General features: G+C 40.9%; 1 protein-coding gene and 1 pseudogene across 1 annotated transcript in view; one reads left to right on the top strand and one right to left on the bottom strand.

Moving 5' to 3' along the window:
• The window catches only part of LOC136827951 (uncharacterized), a 505,229-nt gene that overhangs the window by 270,213 nt on the left and 225,016 nt on the right, over positions 1–10,000 (bottom strand). The window lies entirely within an intron of this gene.
• LOC136827950 (long-chain-fatty-acid--CoA ligase ACSBG2-like) overlaps positions 1–10,000 on the top strand; it is a 24,107-nt pseudogene that overhangs the window by 12,896 nt on the left and 1,211 nt on the right.

Genomic DNA, 10,000 nt, shown 5'->3' with positions numbered 1-10,000 from the left:
AAAACTTTTCCACAGCAATTTGCGTCCTCATAGCGGTTACTGCACAAATGAATAGGAAGGCAGTATTCCAAAATGTTATCCCCTTGCCCTTGAAGGTAACAGTAACGTAATCTTCACCTTTTGCTTTCTTCGCCCTGAGATCGCTTCCCCTTCAGGGTTTCCCTGCGAATATTTATTTGGTGTCTGCTGTCTGGAAGTTGTAGTCCCCACTTCACCAGTATGCTTTGAAGATCACATTAATCGCCCCATCCCCACCTAGGAAAAACACTCGCTCTTGCAGTTGCAAAAGGACCCATTTTTTTTTGGCGGAACAATTTTCTTGGTATCAGTCTTCTTAACAAAGCTTTGGTAGGATGAGCCAAGGATTTTTTCCCCCTTTAACAACATCTGCAGCCCATGTTTCTGGTCTACTAACCATATTTTTTTTTTCTGCTGTACAGAGTGTTCAGCCTCAGCCAAGGTGCTTGGCCTCATCAGTATAGGCCTAAGGTTTCATCAGTTAACAACTACTGCTGGTAGTGGCACTGGCACTGTCTTCAAAACTGACGGGGGTGGCACACTTGCCTACACGTATGCTATTATAGTGGCACTGGGGATGGATCATCACATTCTGTATCACTACCACTAGGCCTATGTACCCACTCATCTGTTTTGTCTCACTGTCACTATAATCGTAACAATGATATATTTTTTTTTTTTACACATGCGTACTAGCCTTCCCTTTACCTTTTCCCCTCTTTTTTTGTAGTATCACTGCTTTCTTTTTTACACTCATCAGCAGGGGTGTTTGCAACGTCGCTTCGGCCCCAGCTGCACCCACTTTTTGGCCTTTTACGTTACCTCCATTCCGCTTCCTTTCTTAGATCATGTTATCCAACTTATCTAACTGCTACTTCATAGGGTAACTGCGTGGTTTTCTCCCAGTTCCACTTAAGATCCTTTTACTTCATCTCCTTTCTTTTCTGGATCTCTTTATCTTGCTGTCCAATTTCCAATTTTCACTGTCTTAAGCGGTGAATGGCCGAAAGTATCCTAGTCCTTGGACTGACAGCCTAAATTTCATAGTTTCTGTCTCAACCCTTCCCCATTATGACACTAAGTTACTCAATAACACCACTGTCAATAAGGTCTATCATCGGAAAAAGGCTCATAATGACTCACCAAGTTAATGAACACGAAAAATCGAGACAGCTTTACCTTCACCACAGAAGGCACCGACACAGGTATTCTCTTCGTTGCTTTTTTTTCACTATCCGGGGACGGCCTGGTCACATAGAACACTCCCATTTAATCTACGTAGTATAAACTCATTATAGCGCTGATATTATCGCTCGATGATTATTAACGCCGACGATAATTGCGATAAAGTTGATTTTTCACAGAGAAATCACTTGGTTTCAATGAATACTGAGCGTTCCACGCGTTGTTTGGTTCTCTTTCACTTAACAATAACAAAGCGCTGATTGGTTGGATACGCTTGCGTATAGCATTAGTCTCCATGTATAGAATCCTTTCCAACGGCTCTCCAGAAACGTGTTGCGTAGACTGGCTGGCCTGTCGTGTGACGTATAACATTATTCTCGTAGGCAGAAATTCCTCATAATGCGTCCATAGGCGCACAGCCAGGGGGACTGCAGCGCCCCCAACTCAAGATTTGGGCAGACCCAAATTTTTCGGGCAGATTGGCCAATGTAGCAGGGCTATTCAACCATTGCAATTTATTTCAGTAACAGCTATTATTTATTTGGTATATTACATTAAAAAGTATAACCCAAAATAATTACTCAGTTCAATTTTATACTGTAGGCTTTATGTAATACTTGTAAATGTGGGTGAAATTAAGCAGTTAACCTTCATTTTTAAAGGGTATGTAGAACAAATGTGCAGTGTCTTCATGAAGTGTGGTTTCTTCCTTCACACACACACACACACACACACACACATATATATATATATATATATATATATATATATATATATATATATATATATATATATATATATATAATTGCTTGATATACAGGCAAAAATATTTTTGGGTAGAGAGCGTTCAGGCCCCCAAATGAGAGGGGTCCTGTACGCCTATGAATGCGTCTCAGTACCTCGCGTTAGATTAAAAAAAAATGTTCAACATTTAACGCAATATTTGACCATAATAGAGCCGGTGCATAACATTATTCTTTAAGACACATTACTCTAGTATTTAAGGAACGGATGCTGTTCAAACCTGAATTTTGTTAGAAGTGACCAAGAACATGTTTTATAATGTAATATATATATATATATATATATATATATATATATATATATATATATATATATATATATATATATATATATATATATATATATATCAATGACTGACTTACGCTAGTGAGTGGCTCAAAGAATTAAAGGACTCTGTCCTGTTAGGTCGACGTTCAAGACCACTGGGCTATTATGAGAGGTATAAATTTATGCCGGCTCTGTCATACATACACCCGACGAGTGTGGGGCTCTGATAGCCCAGTGGGTCTGAACATCAACTGGAAGTCATTGGTTCGTACTGTCGAGTGTTCGAGTCACTTAGGTACCAAACCATTTATCACTTATAATTCCCCTTCAGTGATACTCCCAAAGTAGAGTGAACTGAATATTAAACGACATTTGTAGCTTAATGTTTGTAAAGAAAATGTATGTAGGTATGTATGTATGTATGTATATATACGTATATGTATATATATATATATATATATATATATATATATATATATATATATATATATTTATTTATTTATGTTTTTCCTGGCAATCTAGTTTGAAATATTCTCTGTGAGACAGATAGCAACAATTTCAGATAATTTAGCCTTGTGATTCTGACTTCGTGGGGCCAGGGAAACATAAAACAAGAGGAAAAAGGGGGAATTTCATATGAGCGTAAGGCTCTTACTACTGAAGGAAAATATTACGTAAACACGTGGGCAAACTTACTGGAGTGTATTTACATAAATAACATTAGTACAGGAAAGAGGAATGCAAGTAGATTATTGATCCTGAAGGGGATTCCTACAGGATGAATTTTAAATTGATTTATTCCTGATCGTGACGAGTTTTTCTATTGATGATAGCTCCATAGGGCAACTCTGTCCCTCTCATGAGGAGACATGCGATGACTCAGTGCGCGGGTGGCTACCTTGGAGGGGATATATGGGCCTAATGACTTGGGATTTGTGACTTGGCCAAGGCGACGGTGGGAGTGTTTGATTTATTATCATGGGCATTTCGCCTGAGAATAATGTGCAAAAGGTCTTGAACCGCTGCCCCTGTGGAGGGCAATGAGGCGACTTATTGGCGTATTCCTGGGGAGAGAGAGGCTCCGGTTTCTTGCTCCGTTACTGTTCGGAGGAATGCCCTGTTTTCTTGCAATAATGGCAAGTTAGGGGCTTGCCTGAGTTCCCATTCTTGTGGGAATTTGATCCTCCGAGGAGGGACGGGGGATTTATCTTCCGCCCCATGGATCCTTCTTGAGGGTGGTGAGTTTCCCACATGTCTGCTATCTGGCAACACTCGGTGAGGGTTGCTGGGGCTCTTTCAACTACATGAGTGGCGAGGGCAGGAAGAGCGCAGAAAATGCTCAAATTTAAATTTGAGTACCTGGCGATTCATGGCTCCTTCGAATGCCATTTTGCTAACGCAAGCTCCGAATGGTACGCCTAATCGGACCAAGTCTGGCCTGCTTCTCTTGGCTGCTCTCTCCAACGGGACATTAGTAATGCCCAGTTCCCCCTACCTTCTGCCGAAAGGCAAGAGTGCCTTTCTGCCCAGGAATTTAGTGAGAACAAGGGAGAGTTCCACAGCACTCCAGGACCTCGTTCGGGCCCTTTCAAGCCATACTTCAGGCTCGGACTCCATCCATTTTGGCATGGACGAGTGAGCTTGGCTGAGGGCACTCATTCCCTCCGCAGGGAGGCGGGGTTGGCGTTCTGTCGTTCTAACATCTGGAGCTCATGGGCGCGTTCTCTCTCTCTCTCTCCTGCCGTTCCTTCTCCCGTTCTTGACGTTCTAAGTTTTCTCATCTCTCTTGGGCAATTCTTTCTCTCTCCTTCTCCGCACGTTCTTTCTCCTCTCGTTTCTCTTGGGAAATTCTCTCTCTCTCTCTCCGCCTTGGCATCGTCCACTTGCTCTTGAACCCATTCTCTCAGATCTTACCCGATATTCCATGTCCTTTCCAGCACATATAGAATTTAAAATAGCCATCTTGAAATAATGGTTATTGGACTGGACTTTCTAACGAATCAAATACGTCTGAAAAGACTCAATTGCAGGAATCTGAAACACTCAATTGTTCAGACTGCAGGAGCAGGAGAATGGATCTGTCTGAATAAGACAGTGGATCAATAAGTCTAGACTTTGTTAAAATTTAATATGTCTTGGAAGATGTAACTGATTTTTATGTCACGCTGACTTGGCCAGCTGTAGCGTGAAATTGAGTTGTTCTAACGAACTAGAAATGATCAGTCCTGTAAGGGCTTAGATGTGTGTGAAATACACTATATAATGTCTCAAAAGGACTTAATTTTGGGTTTCCTGCAGGAGAGGGAATTAGGACCACGTGGTACGTACATTAGTTTAGTACGAGTCTCTGAGGACTTGAATTTTGGTTGAGGGCCACTGTAGGCTTTAGAATTTTAAGGAGTCTCTGAGGACTTGGAATTTTGGTTGAGGAATTCTTCCACGTGCGACGTAGAATTTTAGTAGGAGTTCTGAGGACTTGAATTTGGGGTGAGGAATTCTTCTTCACGTGCGACAGAATTTTAGTAGAGTCTCTGAGGACTTGGAATTTTGTTGAGGAATTTTGCCACGTGCAATGTAGAATTTTAGAGTGAGTCTCTGAGGACTTGGAATTTGGGGGTTCCAGTTTGGGCCAGAATTTTTAGTAGGAGTCTCTGAGGACTTGGATTTTGGTTGAGGAATTTCACGTGCAACGTAGAATTTTAGTAGGAATCTCTGAGGACTTGGAAGTTGAGGAATTCTCGCCACGTGAGACGCAGAATTTTAGTAGGAGTCTCTGAGGACTTGGAATTTTGGTTGAGGAATTCCACGTGGTGATGGGAATTTGTCCCTTTAGGGGCAAAGAAACATGTTTGCTGAGAAATGAATGAAAAAAAAAAAAAAGATTACACATGGGGGCATGGGCGGGGGTGGAGGTTGTCTGACAATCCGAGTTATTTTTATCTGTGTGAATGCACCCATCTATTTATAGAGGCCTGGGACTCCTGGGAATTTCGGACGTCTGAGAGGATAACAGGGTTTCCTAACACCTAGTTCGATTTGTAAACACTGACAGAAGTATTTTCAGCAATGCAGCTGATCTCGTCTTGTCCCACGTGGGGAATTTATTCGCGCCTAAATAATAATTAGTAATCCAAAATGCGAAGTAAAAATTTATCACAGAGGAATTTTTCGCACTACGAAAGCAAAGAATATGGGATTTTAACACAGAGGAATTTATCTACTATTAAAGCAAAGAATGGTTAGCACTGGTAATGTCCTAACTACCTATCCTGAAAGGCATGCATTAATGAATTTATGGGCGGTTCTCTTCTCTCAGTAAATACATGTCCCTATTTCTAATTCTAGAACAGTCACGATTGTAAAAAATTTTGCTAAGATAAAACACATTGCTTACGTGGAATTTCCGGATCTGGTGCTGTTTTACATACAAAAGGTTCATAATTGTCTAGTACCCAGCAGTAATTGCTGATTTGCAGATATCCCAAACAAGAGCAGAAAACAAATGGGGATGCAAAAAAACGAGAATCTCAGGCAAAAGGTCGCCATTTTTATGTTTTTTCCTGGCAATCTAGTTTGAAATATTCTCCGTGAGACAAGTAGCAACAATTTCAGATAATTTAGCCTTGTGATTCCGATGGGGCCAGGGAAACAAAACACGAGGAAAAAGGGGGAATTTCATATGAGCGTAAGGCTCTTACTGCTGAAGGAAAATATTACGTAAACACGTGGGCAAACTTACAGGTGTGTATTTACATAAATAACATTAGTACAGGAAAGAGGAATGCAAGTAGATTATTGATCCTGAAGGGGATTCCTATGGGATGAATGAAACTGGGGGGATTCCAGACACAGTCCAGGAGGATTCCACGATATAGGGTCCTCTGAAATGAGAGATATACATTATACGCCAGTAATGAAAATAGACAAAAGAATAATGAATTTGAAGCTACACTGAGGGTGCCAAGGGGCTTCGATGAATTAATAATTTGCTTAGCACTGCTGACACTCGAGGAGCACGGACATTTGACAAGAGATTCGGTGATTACTGGCACTCAAATTAAGTAAATGTTACGAGGAAAAGCGTGACTGAATGGATGTCTTTACAGAGCACGTTACCGTAAGGCAGATTTGGTTCCAGCACAGATTGCGGTCCGTGGATGATTTGCGATTTCCGAGTGCGAGTTTTCTTCCACGTGGTAAGATGCAGGGGCTTCAGTAAAGGGCAAGGCGATGGGAACTTCAAGCTATGCCAAGCAAATGGAGTGGGTCATCAGTCAGGCCAGCAGCCAAGGGAACACATGGCTGGTGGCCGGGGTGCACAGAGGAAAAGTATACTTTGAAAGGCCACGTGGTTAGGAGCTAAGGGCATCGTTGGGCCAGGGCATGGCGGTGATTGTGGTGTCGACTCTCCACCATCTCGTCCAGCGCGCGTGAGACCGAAGCTTGGTCTGTTTTTTGCTTTTATCTCCTTTGGGGCAGGGGAAACGTCCAACACATAAGGAGTTGAGTCATGTTCAGCTGATGCCCACAGGGGGTTTTGCCTGAAAAGGACAGCCAGACAGATTCACTTTTGCCGCGAAAATCAGAAATTATAAAGGAGGGTTTACAATCGGTTTTAATCCCTTGTATTCTGAACGTGCGAAATATCGATCGGCAGACAGTGAATAAAAAAAAAAAAAAAGGAGGAAGAAATTTGCTAGCGAGTTCTTGCTAATTATAATAACTGACACACATACACACACACACACATGTGTATATATATGTGTGTGTGTGTGTTTGTGGTATCCTGGATGCGAGTGAATATATCGACAAAACCTTTACTTGACACTGAGTTTCACTGCAATAGTATTGAACTGAGTTACTGAGTCAAAATCAATTTTCATGTTTGTCTAAAAATACTGCAGAAAGGGGCGCAGGAAACTGTTTACTTATTTTACTGTAATGATCGGTTTATTTTTTCTTGGTAGACTATCATTTAAAATTCTTGTTTCCTGCACCCGGTTCTAAAGACTATTGCTCATTTTTCATTGCATGGACGATTCAGAAATGTTAATCTTTTATCCTTTATTTTAGGACCAGATCAGCTCATTCCATCTAATGTGCTGAAGACATGGGATCCCAAAGGTTCAGTTAAGCTGAGTATTGGAAATGAAGGAGTGTCTGCCCATCCCCGATTTCTGTACCCTCTTTCCTGAAGAGGTCAGCTGAAAAGTAAGAATCTTGATTATCTTATTTATTTCAGCTTAAATCTACCTGCAGTGTACGATTTGCCATTTCCTTAGCATTTTAAACCACTCTTCAAAATGTGGGACAACGTTCTTGATAAAACATAAAGGCTTATTGCTAACCTGGACTCATGCACATCACCGTTTGGTCGCTTCTTTCAGATATCCAAATGTAACCGCACTGGCCGTCAAAAGAAATGGGGTATGGAGAGAGACAACTTTCAAGAACTATTACGAACAAGTCAGAACTCTGGCTAAAGCTTTCATCAAGTTAGGTTTAAAACAGTTCCACGGAGTGTGTATCCTTGGTTTCAACTCACCGGAATGGTTCATTTCTAACCTTGCTGCTATATTTGCAGGGTAAGAATAATGCCGACAGGAAAGTTTCAAATATAATGATATGGAGAAAAAATGTTTTGTCTCTTGAAATAAGAAGTCATGAATGACATATATCTGTGAATGGAATTTTGCTTCTGTTTCAGGGGTGTTTCAGTCGGTGTATATACAACTAATTCCCCAGAAGCTTGTGCCCATTGTGCTCGAAGCAGTAAAGCGCAGATCTGGGTTGTTGAAGACCAGAAGCAACTAGACAAGATTTTGAAAATTCGAGGAAATTTGCCTTACTTGAGTACTATTATTCAGTATTTAGGAACTCCAACTGTCGAAGGCGTTTTAAGCTGGGCTGAAGTTATGGATTTGGGAAGACAACAACCAGATACAGAACTCGAAGAAAAACTGCGCCGTGTCGCTATTAACCAATGTTGTACTCTGATTTTCTCTTCTGGAACTACTGGGTCACCTAAAGGAGTGATGCTCAGCCATGACAACTTGACCTGGACCGCTCATGCTAACTCTATCAATATTGATCTCATCTCTGGAAAAGAGTCACTTATCAGTTTCCTACCCTTATCGCACGTTGCAGCACAAATGGCTGACATGTACATATGCATGTACGCAGGTGGTACTTGCTACTTTGCACAACCAGATGCTCTGAAAGGGACTCTGGGTGCTACTTTGAAAGAAGTCCGCCCGACAGTTATAATTGGTGTTCCCCGTGTGTGGGAAAAGATGTATGAAAAAATAATAGAAGCTGAAAATAAGAACAAAGGCGTTAAGAAGTCTCTTATTACTTGGGCAAGGTCCATTGGCCTAGCTGCTCATGATCACAGTCAGTTGCAAAACTTCAGAAAACCATTAGGTTTTCCTGTTGCGAATGCCCTAGTTTTCAAAAAGGCTAAAAGGGCCTTAGGTCTCGATAGGTGCAAAGTTTCCATCTCTGCTGCAGCTCCTATATCGCCAGACATTGTGCAGTATTTTCATAGTCTAAATATCACGCTAACCGAAGTCTACGGCATGTCCGAATCTGCTGGTCCTCACACGATAGGGCTGTCGAAAGCCTTCAGAACAGGCAGTTGTGGATTAACACCACCAGGTTTTAGCACAAGGCTTGTCAATGTAGACAAAGATGGCAATGGGGAAATATACTTGGCAGGCCGCAACATTGCAATGGGATACCTGAACATGAAGGAGGAAACCAATGAAGCCATAGATGACGAGGGGTGGCTCCATACCGGTGACATTGGTTATCTAGACAAACACGGCTTCTTGTATATCACTGGCCGCATAAAGGAAATAGTCATCACTGCTGGGGGAGAGAATATAGCCCCAGTGCCTATCGAAGATACTGTTAAAGCAGAACTTCCTTGTATAAGCAACTGCATGCTCATCGGAGACAAGAGAAAGTTTTTATCGATGCTCCTGACGTTAAAGGTAAGTGTGCCTCAATGCTTCTGTTTGCTTGATCAGTAATTTTTAAACCTCCAAATTCTGATCAATTAAGGCTGATTGTACAATTGTGACTTATATTCATTTTTTCGTAAAATATTAATAGTATATGAATAGAAAAGCAATGAATATCAATCATTCAGTATCAATGATTTCGCAATTTCCTTGTTGTTTTCTCCAAATACACAAGTTCTTGAAGAAACCATGATTGTATTCCAGATAACTAGCTGTTTGTGTAAGCTACGGGATCTTATTCTCTAATAATTTGCACGGTAATAGTAACAGAATTTCAACAATGGTAAACCTTATAATTAGAGAAGCAGAAGAGTCATAATAGAAGAAATGCCCTGAATATACAAAGAAATAAAGAAAATAACAAATCAAGAGAAATCAATACGTAGTAACAATCTAAGTTATTTAATAAAGATTCTTGTATTGTAGGCACATCATATTTTCTATGCTTAGCAGAATTCAATACCATATTTCAGTTTTGAAAAGTAATGTTCCATTTACGAAACTATGTGCAACTATATGTAACTAAGACCTATTTGCATCTCCTTTCACATTCGTGTTTAGGAACAAACTGTGTGTGTTCGTTTGGAGAGAGAGAGAGAGAGAGAGAGAGAGAGAGAGAGAGAGAGAGAGAGAGAGAGAGAGAGAGAGAGAGACTAAGCGCAAATTTTGCTTTTCTAACAGACAGAGATGAACTTAGACAC

This window comes from Macrobrachium rosenbergii, chromosome 42, assembly GCF_040412425.1.
Source record: "Macrobrachium rosenbergii isolate ZJJX-2024 chromosome 42, ASM4041242v1, whole genome shotgun sequence".
NCBI classification, from domain to species: domain Eukaryota; kingdom Metazoa; phylum Arthropoda; class Malacostraca; order Decapoda; family Palaemonidae; genus Macrobrachium; species Macrobrachium rosenbergii.
Note: the sequence above shows the minus strand (reverse complement) of the source record. Positions and strands in the feature narration are given on the sequence as shown.